We start from the raw sequence: 14,592 nt of genomic DNA, 5'->3' as shown, positions 1-14,592 counted from the left end.
AGGCCTTGTGTCCTGGGACCGGGGGGGGGGGGGGGGGGGAGTCGGAGGGGGGGCGGTGCGAGTTTTCCGGGCTCGGCTACCCCACAGCTTTGCTCCGGGTGGACGCCGAGCCCGGAAAACGAACCCCGGTGACGCCACCACGCACACCTGGCGCCTGGGTAACTACGACTCTGCACGCCTCGGCGCGCGGCGCCTCCATCGATGACAGGGAGGAAGGGAGGCAGAAAGAAGAGAGGGCCCTAGTGTCCAAAGACAAGGGACAGGTGAAACAAGGCAGGCTCCTCCCTGCTCCCCGCCATTCCCCCCAGCATCCCGCACCCCGCCCCAGCTGAGACAAGGGCACTCTACCCTGGCTGGTGGTCGCAAAAGAAAAGGAGAGGATCTAGCAGGACAGGACCTGACTCTGCACAGACACACCAAGGCCAGGGGACCTACAACGCTGAGAGCCAACGAACGCAAAAGAGCCTACATTGCTACGTCAGCCCGGTGGGGTCCCAGAGCAGGCGAGATGGACACGGCCCTCTGTGCGTCGGCTTGCTTTCACCTGCATTCAAGCCCGCGAGCGCGCGCACACAACAATCCCACGTCTTTCCCACTGCAGGGAGGGGGTCGCAAGGCGGAGGCACAAGTGAGGAGCCGCCACGGTGCACCGGTGAGGGCTTCTGCCTTGACTGGGATAATACATCTCCCTCCACGGTGGCACCTCCAACGCACTCACAGGGGAAAAGTACGAGAGAAGGAACGGTCTATGTGAATATACACGCATACGCACACATACGCAAGTGCACGTGTGTCCCTGGTACACGTACCTCCTTACGACACACGCGCACCCTTACGTACGTAAATACGTAAGTACATAGGTGCGAACGAGTCCGGGGTTTGAGGGTAGAGTACGGAACACACTCCCGTGGAGAGCTTCCCAGAAGGGTCCGCTGAACTAATGGCCCTCACCAAGGTCCTGTATCTGTGTGGATGGAGACACTGAGCTCTGCACCTGTCCCATGGACTTCAAACCCGCACGCATACGCGCACATCCTCCCCCACCCTCCCCCCCTCCACTGCCCAGGACCCCTACCACCACAACCTCCCGAGGGCACTCGCTGGCAGAGTGACTTCCCGAGCCCCCCTGGAGGTGAGCAGGAACAATCCACCCCAGCTCCCCGGGTCCCTGTCAGTTCCTCCCGCTGTCCCCGTGGCCTAGCCCCTCTTGGGCCTGCTCCGGAGCCCTTAGGCCCGTTGAGGTAGCTGGAGGAGAGCAGGAGAGAGACAACCACGCAACAAGAGGGGACATGCGGGTCCCCGTGCCACCTCGAGCTCTGAATCAGTGTCCTGAGAGAGCTAGGCTTCTGCCTGAGAAGACCCGTATGGGTACCGGTCCCCAAGTGCGCAGACATAAACAGGGTCCCCGGTCGCCAGGAAGTGTGGACTAGAGCGAAGCGGAGATGGAGCCACGGATACACACGCATCCCTTTGGCTGTCCGCACATGTACCGGCCTTCTGCCCACGAGAAGCCCCGAAGGGGAGAGAGACACCACCTCCGCGCAACACCCCAGTAGACCAGTAGAGCCAACCCCACTTGCAGGGCCTGGATGGCTCTTGGGCCTCCCTGGGCCTTTTTTGATCCACAAAGGGCGGAGGGAGAGGCCACGCTCGCAAGGGTGGTTGGCATTTCTGGAGCAACAGTGCCATCAAGCGGAAGCTTTTTGAGCACGGCCTCCAAACCCTGCCTGTGGATACCGTGGGCAAGGGCCTGTGATGGGACGAAGGGTGGGTCTGGTTCACTCAGAGGATTCCCGGTGGGGGTGGGGGTGGGGGCGGCCAACTCCGGAACACCGCCAGAGTAAGGTGCGGGAGCGAAAGGAGGTGGTGGGAGCCGAGCTCGCCCACCCGGGAGCCCCTGGCTGTCAGGCCGGCCGGGCTTCCCAGCCTTGGGGGCGTGGCCTCGGCAGCCGCCATGTTCCGGAACCAGGAGCTGAAGCTACCCCATCCAGGGCGTCCGGCCCCCGAAACTCTGCCCTCCTTGCGGGACCCAGGTCCGCCGGTGGGATCCCGGGGGAACCCAGGACCCGTTGCCGCTGCCCCGTCGGAGGCCCCGGGTCCAGCAACGTGGACAGAGGGGAAAGGGGGAGGAGGCGGCCACCCTGTCAGGGGCAGCATTCTGCAGACAGGACGGAGAATTTCCCGATTAGTGTCTGGTCCCGGAGCCAGACAAGGAAGCGCAACGTAGGCGGGCCGCACATCCCGAGTTCCAGCTCCACTTCCGGTTCGGCGTGTGTTTCGTTTACTTTTGCGCCCGCCACAGAGGGTCTGGGTGCCATGCCCCACAGGACCCCATGAGGCCCTTCCTGTCCCGTATCACACTGGGTATCCAGACCCACTCGGGACGGGATACAACTGGGCCAACATCAGCACGCTGAGATGGACATCACCGTCCGCAGGGAGGGGATCGAGGGCCAAAGTTTTCCGCCTTCTATCTCGGGCTCGGGCTCGGGCTCGGGCTCGGGCACGGGCACGGGCACGGGCACGCTGCAGCCAGGGGACGCCTTGGTCCTCGGGGGGCCTCCCTCGTCGTGGACGACCCGGGTCCTCTTGTTTGGGGGGACGCCGGAGATTTTTCCCACGGGGCCCAAGGTTCGCAGGGGCAGCCGCTGACCCTAGCCAGGGGGGCACACTGAGACCACCTGGGGCCAGGGAACCAGTCAGATCAGGGAGGCCAGGCCCTGGCCCCAAGGAAGGGCTCTGCCCACGTGAGACCGCCTGTTGGCAGAGTTTCGGCCGGCTCCCAAGTGTGAAAGAAGGGGCAGGGGGCGGGTGTCAGCAACCTTCCAAGAGGGGTGAAAGCCAAGTGGAATGTGTGGAGGGAGGGGTCCAGCCTGGAGACTTGTTCCTGGAGTTCGAAGCCTCGCCCGGTACGTTACCACCAAACCACCAGCACCACCGCTACAGCCACCCCCGGCCCCGCAAGCCTGCTGACCCCCAGGCAGGTTAAGAGCTGGGCAAAGCGCAGGAACGAGCCACCGCAGGGCTTGCTCCAGAAGAGGCCCGTGGGGACAGTCAGGGTCTAGAAGGAACGGTCGTGTGCCCGGAGTATGCACTTGGGAGACAAGCTGGATGAGGGGTGGTGATAGGGGAGGTGGGGGGGGGGGGGGGGCGCGCGCGCGCGCGCGCCTTTCGCTCAGTCCAACAGAGGTGGGCCTTACGCAGCGTCTTGAGACCTCTTCTTGATTTCCCCGCTGGGCTGCGGCCGCAAGCACAGGGCCACAGGGTCAAGACCTGGAGAGCCAGGGCTGAATGGAAGCCAGGGCCCTTCCTTCTCATCGCTGAAGTGAGGCTCGGGGCCTCTTCGGGACAAAGCCGAAGTCTGCAAAGGCATGGCCCAGGGGTCCGCTCGGCCCGGCTCCTCTCCTGTGCTGTCCTCTCGAGGAGGTGGGTCCGGGAGCCCTGGGGACAGGACACGACAGGCCTGTGCCAGAATCCTGGACACCCCGGGAAATGGCAGAAATTCTTGGCTCAGGAGAAGGGCTCCTTCTGCAGTGTCTCCTTGGTCCTGAGAGCGCCGTTCCCCTCTGGACTCCGACTGCGAGCCCTCGCTGGGCCTCGGGCCCCCTTGGCACTGGGTAGCCAGGCTCCCCACGTCATCCCCGAGCTGGACAGAAAAGCGGCACTGGGCCGGACTCCGCCACTGCTGCCAATGGCAGCACAACTCTGGCTGGGCTCAACGCGGCCCAGAGAGGCTTCGGGGGCCCTGGGCCTGCCCAGGCCGGACCTGCTCTTACTCCCAGGGGAAGGGGCACGCACGCGGCCAAAAGCCCGCGGCCCCGGGGCAGCCCAGGGCGGCCCCTGGCCTGGCCTGGGCTCCAACCGAGCAGCTTCCTCTAGTCCCGCCCAGACATGGCGGCCGCCAGAGTCCCGGAGCCTCCACTTCCTCTACCCTACAAGCCAGGCACCGGCGGAGGGGGGCCGGGGGGGGGGGGTGTGTGTGGGGGGACGGGACGGGGGCCGAGCGCCTTCCCCCGGTGCCCGTCTCTGGAGCTTCTAAGGCCTCGGGTCACACCTCCTGCCCCTTCGCTGGCGGAGCTCTTGATTTCCCGGGGCACGGGCCGGGCCCTTGTTCCCGACTGTACGCCCCTGCCACTCCTCCCCAGGAAGGGACAGCACAGGGTCCGCGAGGCTGGCGACTGGCGGACCTGTTCCTCTTGATGGCAGCATCGCACCAGAAACAGCAACCTGCCTCTCCCCAGTCCTCTCCCTCCGCCCTTCGCTGACGAAAAAAAGAAATGCCAAGCAGGCTCCAACCTGGCAGGCGAAAAGCAAGGTGCCTCAACATCTTGGCCACTTTGGCGGGACGGGGGACGGGGGACGGGGGACGGGCGGGCGCCTCAAACCCTTGTACGCCACCCTGAGTGGCCTGGTCTCTGAGGGGTCCTCTCAAGCTGCCTTCACCACAAAAAAGCGAGGACTCCCCCATCGAGGCACCCAGCAGTGGACCTGCAGCTGTATCTTTAGCAATCGGTTCCCAAGCCGAAGACCTTGGGAAACACACTGAGTGTGGGCACAGAGTTCGAGTCACATCCGGCCCGTGCCTGGCGAGACACAATCTCACGGGTCACCCAGTCTCGTCCGCATCCCCCTTCCCAAACGTCCAGCCGGCGCAACCTCTCAATAATCCAGCAAGAGCGCCCTCCCATGGCCTTCCCGGCCTGGGCGAGTGCCAGGGTGGAGCGAGCTGGGCCCAAGGGTGCTCAGGAGGCGAGGGGAGGAACAGGCATACGGGGCTCCTGCCCTCACAGCACAAAAGGCCAAAGGCCTAACAGGCCTGGATCTCCTCAAAGGGTCACCAACCGCCTGTGCCCCCTTGGGGCTGAGACCGCGGCTTCTCGTGGGTGAGGTGGGCGGCCGAATGATCACGTCGCTGGCAGTTAAGCTCCACAGAAGCTGGAGGCCAATCTGGGTCCCGGTCGCAGGTGCACACGCCCCAGGCCCTGGCTCGGGCCCAATTCCTCTCCACTCTCCCCGGTCCTGCAGGACACTGACCTCAGTTTCCACGTGCCGATCGCCCGCATGTACACGGATGATCCACATGCTCGTCCAAGCATCTCTTCCTTCCCACTCCACAATCACGACCTGCCTCGAGAGCCTTTCTCTGCCACGGCGGAAAACTCCGGCCTAGTACACCAGTGTCCCCCCGCTGCCGGGAACCTACCTTGGGAGTCTCTCCTCCTCGAGGCTTGCCGACATACCAGAATCACTGCCTCTTTCCCATGATGAAATAAACTCTTTTGGAAGAGGAGAAGGAAGGGAACAGAAAGCACTCACTCACCCAGAACACCAGCGCCTAGAGATGGACCGACGTCCCCGATGATGTCCCTTCTCCACCTTTCCTTCCGCGCTCTGCCTCCTCTGCAACGAGAGAGAGAGCCCAACGCCCTTCACTCAGTGAGGGACCGCCACGCTGCTGGTTAACAACGGGCCGCGTGCAGCCCCGGCCCAGGCAACCTCGACAGTGTCTTCGGTGACTATTCGTACCAGCTCCCCGGGACCAGCAAAACTTCCGAGGAAAGCAGGGTGTGAAAAATCAACCGCACTCGTCCTTTGGAAATTGCGCGGGTGTCGGACGGAAGGAGCTCTTACAGGAAGGACCGTGTCGGGTCAAACCTGGATCATACCTCCCCCCACCACCAATCTGTCTTCCGTGGGAACCACAGCCATCACCTTAGCGTTTATAGCCGCAGAGCTCTCCTCCTCGGCTCTGGACCCGAGGGACTGTGGCGGGATAGCGATGGGTAACTTGGCAAGCCCGCGCCCTCCACCGCAACTGGAAAGGCAGACCCTCCACTGACAGGCAGCTCCTATGACGGGCTGGTAAGCAGTCACCAAGCTCTCCCATCCCTGGCCGCACACAGCTCCACTGCACTGACTTCCCGGGGACGAGGCCTTGTGTCCTGGGACCGGGGGGGGGGGGGGGGGGGAGTCGGAGGGGGGGCGGTGCGAGTTTTCCGGGCTCGGCTACCCCACAGCTTTGCTCCGGGTGGACGCCGAGCCCGGAAAACGAACCCCGGTGACGCCACCACGCACACCTGGCGCCTGGGTAACTACGACTCTGCACGCCTCGGCGCGCGGCGCCTCCATCGATGACAGGGAGGAAGGGAGGCAGAAAGAAGAGAGGGCCCTAGTGTCCAAAGACAAGGGACAGGTGAAACAAGGCAGGCTCCTCCCTGCTCCCCGCCATTCCCCCCAGCATCCCGCACCCCGCCCCAGCTGAGACAAGGGCACTCTACCCTGGCTGGTGGTCGCAAAAGAAAAGGAGAGGATCTAGCAGGACAGGACCTGACTCTGCACAGACACACCAAGGCCAGGGGACCTACAACGCTGAGAGCCAACGAACGCAAAAGAGCCTACATTGCTACGTCAGCCCGGTGGGGTCCCAGAGCAGGCGAGATGGACACGGCCCTCTGTGCGTCGGCTTGCTTTCACCTGCATTCAAGCCCGCGAGCGCGCGCACACAACAATCCCACGTCTTTCCCACTGCAGGGAGGGGGTCGCAAGGCGGAGGCACAAGTGAGGAGCCGCCACGGTGCACCGGTGAGGGCTTCTGCCTTGACTGGGATAATACATCTCCCTCCACGGTGGCACCTCCAACGCACTCACAGGGGAAAAGTACGAGAGAAGGAACGGTCTATGTGAATATACACGCATACGCACACATACGCAAGTGCACGTGTGTCCCTGGTACACGTACCTCCTTACGACACACGCGCACCCTTACGTACGTAAATACGTAAGTACATAGGTGCGAACGAGTCCGGGGTTTGAGGGTAGAGTACGGAACACACTCCCGTGGAGAGCTTCCCAGAAGGGTCCGCTGAACTAATGGCCCTCACCAAGGTCCTGTATCTGTGTGGATGGAGACACTGAGCTCTGCACCTGTCCCATGGACTTCAAACCCGCACGCATACGCGCACATCCTCCCCCACCCTCCCCCCCTCCACTGCCCAGGACCCCTACCACCACAACCTCCCGAGGGCACTCGCTGGCAGAGTGACTTCCCGAGCCCCCCTGGAGGTGAGCAGGAACAATCCACCCCAGCTCCCCGGGTCCCTGTCAGTTCCTCCCGCTGTCCCCGTGGCCTAGCCCCTCTTGGGCCTGCTCCGGAGCCCTTAGGCCCGTTGAGGTAGCTGGAGGAGAGCAGGAGAGAGACAACCACGCAACAAGAGGGGACATGCGGGTCCCCGTGCCACCTCGAGCTCTGAATCAGTGTCCTGAGAGAGCTAGGCTTCTGCCTGAGAAGACCCGTATGGGTACCGGTCCCCAAGTGCGCAGACATAAACAGGGTCCCCGGTCGCCAGGAAGTGTGGACTAGAGCGAAGCGGAGATGGAGCCACGGATACACACGCATCCCTTTGGCTGTCCGCACATGTACCGGCCTTCTGCCCACGAGAAGCCCCGAAGGGGAGAGAGACACCACCTCCGCGCAACACCCCAGTAGACCAGTAGAGCCAACCCCACTTGCAGGGCCTGGATGGCTCTTGGGCCTCCCTGGGCCTTTTTTGATCCACAAAGGGCGGAGGGAGAGGCCACGCTCGCAAGGGTGGTTGGCATTTCTGGAGCAACAGTGCCATCAAGCGGAAGCTTTTTGAGCACGGCCTCCAAACCCTGCCTGTGGATACCGTGGGCAAGGGCCTGTGATGGGACGAAGGGTGGGTCTGGTTCACTCAGAGGATTCCCGGTGGGGGTGGGGGTGGGGGCGGCCAACTCCGGAACACCGCCAGAGTAAGGTGCGGGAGCGAAAGGAGGTGGTGGGAGCCGAGCTCGCCCACCCGGGAGCCCCTGGCTGTCAGGCCGGCCGGGCTTCCCAGCCTTGGGGGCGTGGCCTCGGCAGCCGCCATGTTCCGGAACCAGGAGCTGAAGCTACCCCATCCAGGGCGTCCGGCCCCCGAAACTCTGCCCTCCTTGCGGGACCCAGGTCCGCCGGTGGGATCCCGGGGGAACCCAGGACCCGTTGCCGCTGCCCCGTCGGAGGCCCCGGGTCCAGCAACGTGGACAGAGGGGAAAGGGGGAGGAGGCGGCCACCCTGTCAGGGGCAGCATTCTGCAGACAGGACGGAGAATTTCCCGATTAGTGTCTGGTCCCGGAGCCAGACAAGGAAGCGCAACGTAGGCGGGCCGCACATCCCGAGTTCCAGCTCCACTTCCGGTTCGGCGTGTGTTTCGTTTACTTTTGCGCCCGCCACAGAGGGTCTGGGTGCCATGCCCCACAGGACCCCATGAGGCCCTTCCTGTCCCGTATCACACTGGGTATCCAGACCCACTCGGGACGGGATACAACTGGGCCAACATCAGCACGCTGAGATGGACATCACCGTCCGCAGGGAGGGGATCGAGGGCCAAAGTTTTCCGCCTTCTATCTCGGGCTCGGGCTCGGGCTCGGGCTCGGGCACGGGCACGGGCACGGGCACGCTGCAGCCAGGGGACGCCTTGGTCCTCGGGGGGCCTCCCTCGTCGTGGACGACCCGGGTCCTCTTGTTTGGGGGGACGCCGGAGATTTTTCCCACGGGGCCCAAGGTTCGCAGGGGCAGCCGCTGACCCTAGCCAGGGGGGCACACTGAGACCACCTGGGGCCAGGGAACCAGTCAGATCAGGGAGGCCAGGCCCTGGCCCCAAGGAAGGGCTCTGCCCACGTGAGACCGCCTGTTGGCAGAGTTTCGGCCGGCTCCCAAGTGTGAAAGAAGGGGCAGGGGGCGGGTGTCAGCAACCTTCCAAGAGGGGTGAAAGCCAAGTGGAATGTGTGGAGGGAGGGGTCCAGCCTGGAGACTTGTTCCTGGAGTTCGAAGCCTCGCCCGGTACGTTACCACCAAACCACCAGCACCACCGCTACAGCCACCCCCGGCCCCGCAAGCCTGCTGACCCCCAGGCAGGTTAAGAGCTGGGCAAAGCGCAGGAACGAGCCACCGCAGGGCTTGCTCCAGAAGAGGCCCGTGGGGACAGTCAGGGTCTAGAAGGAACGGTCGTGTGCCCGGAGTATGCACTTGGGAGACAAGCTGGATGAGGGGTGGTGATAGGGGAGGTGGGGGGGGGGGGGGGGGCGCGCGCGCGCGCGCGCCTTTCGCTCAGTCCAACAGAGGTGGGCCTTACGCAGCGTCTTGAGACCTCTTCTTGATTTCCCCGCTGGGCTGCGGCCGCAAGCACAGGGCCACAGGGTCAAGACCTGGAGAGCCAGGGCTGAATGGAAGCCAGGGCCCTTCCTTCTCATCGCTGAAGTGAGGCTCGGGGCCTCTTCGGGACAAAGCCGAAGTCTGCAAAGGCATGGCCCAGGGGTCCGCTCGGCCCGGCTCCTCTCCTGTGCTGTCCTCTCGAGGAGGTGGGTCCGGGAGCCCTGGGGACAGGACACGACAGGCCTGTGCCAGAATCCTGGACACCCCGGGAAATGGCAGAAATTCTTGGCTCAGGAGAAGGGCTCCTTCTGCAGTGTCTCCTTGGTCCTGAGAGCGCCGTTCCCCTCTGGACTCCGACTGCGAGCCCTCGCTGGGCCTCGGGCCCCCTTGGCACTGGGTAGCCAGGCTCCCCACGTCATCCCCGAGCTGGACAGAAAAGCGGCACTGGGCCGGACTCCGCCACTGCTGCCAATGGCAGCACAACTCTGGCTGGGCTCAACGCGGCCCAGAGAGGCTTCGGGGGCCCTGGGCCTGCCCAGGCCGGACCTGCTCTTACTCCCAGGGGAAGGGGCACGCACGCGGCCAAAAGCCCGCGGCCCCGGGGCAGCCCAGGGCGGCCCCTGGCCTGGCCTGGGCTCCAACCGAGCAGCTTCCTCTAGTCCCGCCCAGACATGGCGGCCGCCAGAGTCCCGGAGCCTCCACTTCCTCTACCCTACAAGCCAGGCACCGGCGGAGGGGGGCCGGGGGGGGGGGGTGTGTGTGGGGGGACGGGACGGGGGCCGAGCGCCTTCCCCCGGTGCCCGTCTCTGGAGCTTCTAAGGCCTCGGGTCACACCTCCTGCCCCTTCGCTGGCGGAGCTCTTGATTTCCCGGGGCACGGGCCGGGCCCTTGTTCCCGACTGTACGCCCCTGCCACTCCTCCCCAGGAAGGGACAGCACAGGGTCCGCGAGGCTGGCGACTGGCGGACCTGTTCCTCTTGATGGCAGCATCGCACCAGAAACAGCAACCTGCCTCTCCCCAGTCCTCTCCCTCCGCCCTTCGCTGACGAAAAAAAGAAATGCCAAGCAGGCTCCAACCTGGCAGGCGAAAAGCAAGGTGCCTCAACATCTTGGCCACTTTGGCGGGACGGGGGACGGGGGACGGGGGACGGGCGGGCGCCTCAAACCCTTGTACGCCACCCTGAGTGGCCTGGTCTCTGAGGGGTCCTCTCAAGCTGCCTTCACCACAAAAAAGCGAGGACTCCCCCATCGAGGCACCCAGCAGTGGACCTGCAGCTGTATCTTTAGCAATCGGTTCCCAAGCCGAAGACCTTGGGAAACACACTGAGTGTGGGCACAGAGTTCGAGTCACATCCGGCCCGTGCCTGGCGAGACACAATCTCACGGGTCACCAGTCTCGTCCGCATCCCCCTTCCCAAACGTCCAGCCGGCGCAACCTCTCAATAATCCAGCAAGAGCGCCCTCCCATGGCCTTCCCGGCCTGGGCGAGTGCCAGGGTGGAGCGAGCTGGGCCCAAGGGTGCTCAGGAGGCGAGGGGAGGAACAGGCATACGGGGCTCCTGCCCTCACAGCACAAAAGGCCAAAGGCCTAACAGGCCTGGATCTCCTCAAAGGGTCACCAACCGCCTGTGCCCCCTTGGGGCTGAGACCGCGGCTTCTCGTGGGTGAGGTGGGCGGCCGAATGATCACGTCGCTGGCAGTTAAGCTCCACAGAAGCTGGAGGCCAATCTGGGTCCCGGTCGCAGGTGCACACGCCCCAGGCCCTGGCTCGGGCCCAATTCCTCTCCACTCTCCCCGGTCCTGCAGGACACTGACCTCAGTTTCCACGTGCCGATCGCCCGCATGTACACGGATGATCCACATGCTCGTCCAAGCATCTCTTCCTTCCCACTCCACAATCACGACCTGCCTCGAGAGCCTTTCTCTGCCACGGCGGAAAACTCCGGCCTAGTACACCAGTGTCCCCCCGCTGCCGGGAACCTACCTTGGGAGTCTCTCCTCCTCGAGGCTTGCCGACATACCAGAATCACTGCCTCTTTCCCATGATGAAATAAACTCTTTTGGAAGAGGAGAAGGAAGGGAACAGAAAGCACTCACTCACCCAGAACACCAGCGCCTAGAGATGGACCGACGTCCCCGATGATGTCCCTTCTCCACCTTTCCTTCCGCGCTCTGCCTCCTCTGCAACGAGAGAGAGAGCCCAACGCCCTTCACTCAGTGAGGGACCGCCACGCTGCTGGTTAACAACGGGCCGCGTGCAGCCCCGGCCCAGGCAACCTCGACAGTGTCTTCGGTGACTATTCGTACCAGCTCCCCGGGACCAGCAAAACTTCCGAGGAAAGCAGGGTGTGAAAAATCAACCGCACTCGTCCTTTGGAAATTGCGCGGGTGTCGGACGGAAGGAGCTCTTACAGGAAGGACCGTGTCGGGTCAAACCTGGATCATACCTCCCCCCACCACCAATCTGTCTTCCGTGGGAACCACAGCCATCACCTTAGCGTTTATAGCCGCAGAGCTCTCCTCCTCGGCTCTGGACCCGAGGGACTGTGGCGGGATAGCGATGGGTAACTTGGCAAGCCCGCGCCCTCCACCGCAACTGGAAAGGCAGACCCTCCACTGACAGGCAGCTCCTATGACGGGCTGGTAAGCAGTCACCAAGCTCTCCCATCCCTGGCCGCACACAGCTCCACTGCACTGACTTCCCGGGGACGAGGCCTTGTGTCCTGGGACCGGGGGGGGGGGGGGGGGAGTCGGAGGGGGGGCGGTGCGAGTTTTCCGGGCTCGGCTACCCCACAGCTTTGCTCCGGGTGGACGCCGAGCCCGGAAAACGAACCCCGGTGACGCCACCACGCACACCTGGCGCCTGGGTAACTACGACTCTGCACGCCTCGGCGCGCGGCGCCTCCATCGATGACAGGGAGGAAGGGAGGCAGAAAGAAGAGAGGGCCCTAGTGTCCAAAGACAAGGGACAGGTGAAACAAGGCAGGCTCCTCCCTGCTCCCCGCCATTCCCCCCAGCATCCCGCACCCCGCCCCAGCTGAGACAAGGGCACTCTACCCTGGCTGGTGGTCGCAAAAGAAAAGGAGAGGATCTAGCAGGACAGGACCTGACTCTGCACAGACACACCAAGGCCAGGGGACCTACAACGCTGAGAGCCAACGAACGCAAAAGAGCCTACATTGCTACGTCAGCCCGGTGGGGTCCCAGAGCAGGCGAGATGGACACGGCCCTCTGTGCGTCGGCTTGCTTTCACCTGCATTCAAGCCCGCGAGCGCGCGCACACAACAATCCCACGTCTTTCCCACTGCAGGGAGGGGGTCGCAAGGCGGAGGCACAAGTGAGGAGCCGCCACGGTGCACCGGTGAGGGCTTCTGCCTTGACTGGGATAATACATCTCCCTCCACGGTGGCACCTCCAACGCACTCACAGGGGAAAAGTACGAGAGAAGGAACGGTCTATGTGAATATACACGCATACGCACACATACGCAAGTGCACGTGTGTCCCTGGTACACGTACCTCCTTACGACACACGCGCACCCTTACGTACGTAAATACGTAAGTACATAGGTGCGAACGAGTCCGGGGTTTGAGGGTAGAGTACGGAACACACTCCCGTGGAGAGCTTCCCAGAAGGGTCCGCTGAACTAATGGCCCTCACCAAGGTCCTGTATCTGTGTGGATGGAGACACTGAGCTCTGCACCTGTCCCATGGACTTCAAACCCGCACGCATACGCGCACATCCTCCCCCACCCTCCCCCCCTCCACTGCCCAGGACCCCTACCACCACAACCTCCCGAGGGCACTCGCTGGCAGAGTGACTTCCCGAGCCCCCCTGGAGGTGAGCAGGAACAATCCACCCCAGCTCCCCGGGTCCCTGTCAGTTCCTCCCGCTGTCCCCGTGGCCTAGCCCCTCTTGGGCCTGCTCCGGAGCCCTTAGGCCCGTTGAGGTAGCTGGAGGAGAGCAGGAGAGAGACAACCACGCAACAAGAGGGGACATGCGGGTCCCCGTGCCACCTCGAGCTCTGAATCAGTGTCCTGAGAGAGCTAGGCTTCTGCCTGAGAAGACCCGTATGGGTACCGGTCCCCAAGTGCGCAGACATAAACAGGGTCCCCGGTCGCCAGGAAGTGTGGACTAGAGCGAAGCGGAGATGGAGCCACGGATACACACGCATCCCTTTGGCTGTCCGCACATGTACCGGCCTTCTGCCCACGAGAAGCCCCGAAGGGGAGAGAGACACCACCTCCGCGCAACACCCCAGTAGACCAGTAGAGCCAACCCCACTTGCAGGGCCTGGATGGCTCTTGGGCCTCCCTGGGCCTTTTTTGATCCACAAAGGGCGGAGGGAGAGGCCACGCTCGCAAGGGTGGTTGGCATTTCTGGAGCAACAGTGCCATCAAGCGGAAGCTTTTTGAGCACGGCCTCCAAACCCTGCCTGTGGATACCGTGGGCAAGGGCCTGTGAAGGGACGAAGGGTGGGTCTGGTTCACTCAGAGGATTCCCGGTGGGGGTGGGGGTGGGGGCGGCCAACTCCGGAACACCGCCAGAGTAAGGTGCGGGAGCGAAAGGAGGTGGTGGGAGCCGAGCTCGCCCACCCGGGAGCCCCTGGCTGTCAGGCCGGCCGGGCTTCCCAGCCTTGGGGGCGTGGCCTCGGCAGCCGCCATGTTCCGGAACCAGGAGCTGAAGCTACCCCATCCAGGGCGTCCGGCCCCCGAAACTCTGCCCTCCTTGCGGGACCCAGGTCCGCCGGTGGGATCCCGGGGGAACCCAGGACCCGTTGCCGCTGCCCCGTCGGAGGCCCCGGGCCCAGCAACGTGGACAGAGGGGAAAGGGGGAGGAGGCGGCCACCCTGTCAGGGGCAGCATTCTGCAGACAGGACGGAGAATTTCCCGATTAGTGTCTGGTCCCGGAGCCAGACAAGGAAGCGCAACGTAGGCGGGCCGCACATCCCGAGTTCCAGCTCCACTTCCGGTTCGGCGTGTGTTTCGTTTACTTTTGCGCCCGCCACAGAGGGTCTGGGTGCCATGCCCCACAGGACCCCATGAGGCCCTTCCTGTCCCGTATCACACTGGGTATCCAGACCCACTCGGGACGGGATACAACTGGGCCAACATCAGCACGCTGAGATGGACATCACCGTCCGCAGGGAGGGGATCGAGGGCCAAAGTTTTCCGCCTTCTATCTCGGGCTCGGGCTCGGGCTCGGGCACGGGCACGGGCACGGGCACGCTGCAGCCAGGGGACGCCTTGGTCCTCGGGGGGCCTCCCTCGTCGTGGACGACCCGGGTCCTCTTGTTTGGGGGGACGCCGGAGATTTTTCCCACGGGGCCCAAGGTTCGCAGGGGCAGCCGCTGACCCTAGCCAGGGGGGCACACTGAGACCACCTGGGGCCAGGGAACCAGTCAGATCAGGGAGGCCAGGCCCTGGCCCCAAGGAAGGGCTC

The 14,592-nt window shown here is 64.0% G+C and overlaps 1 long non-coding RNA gene across 10 annotated transcripts in view; it reads right to left on the bottom strand.

Annotated features, from left to right (window-relative positions):
• The window catches only part of LOC116152181 (uncharacterized), a 123,525-nt gene that overhangs the window by 65,690 nt on the left and 43,243 nt on the right, over positions 1 to 14,592 (bottom strand). For 9 of the 10 annotated variants that reach the window (XR_010379366.1, XR_010379372.1, XR_010379367.1 and 6 more), the window contains 2 exons: positions 11,251 to 11,330; positions 5,321 to 5,400 (listed from right to left, as the gene is read on the bottom strand). This is a non-coding gene — a long non-coding RNA (uncharacterized LOC116152181). Of the gene's footprint in view, positions 1 to 5,320; positions 5,401 to 6,739; positions 6,895 to 11,250; positions 11,331 to 14,592 lie in introns of all 10 variants that reach the window. The other variant, XR_010379368.1, reaches the window with a different exon arrangement.

Source organism: Camelus dromedarius, chromosome X (genome assembly GCF_036321535.1).
Source record: "Camelus dromedarius isolate mCamDro1 chromosome X, mCamDro1.pat, whole genome shotgun sequence".
NCBI classification, from domain to species: Eukaryota; Metazoa; Chordata; class Mammalia; order Artiodactyla; family Camelidae; genus Camelus; species Camelus dromedarius.
Note: the sequence above shows the minus strand (reverse complement) of the source record. Positions and strands in the feature narration are given on the sequence as shown.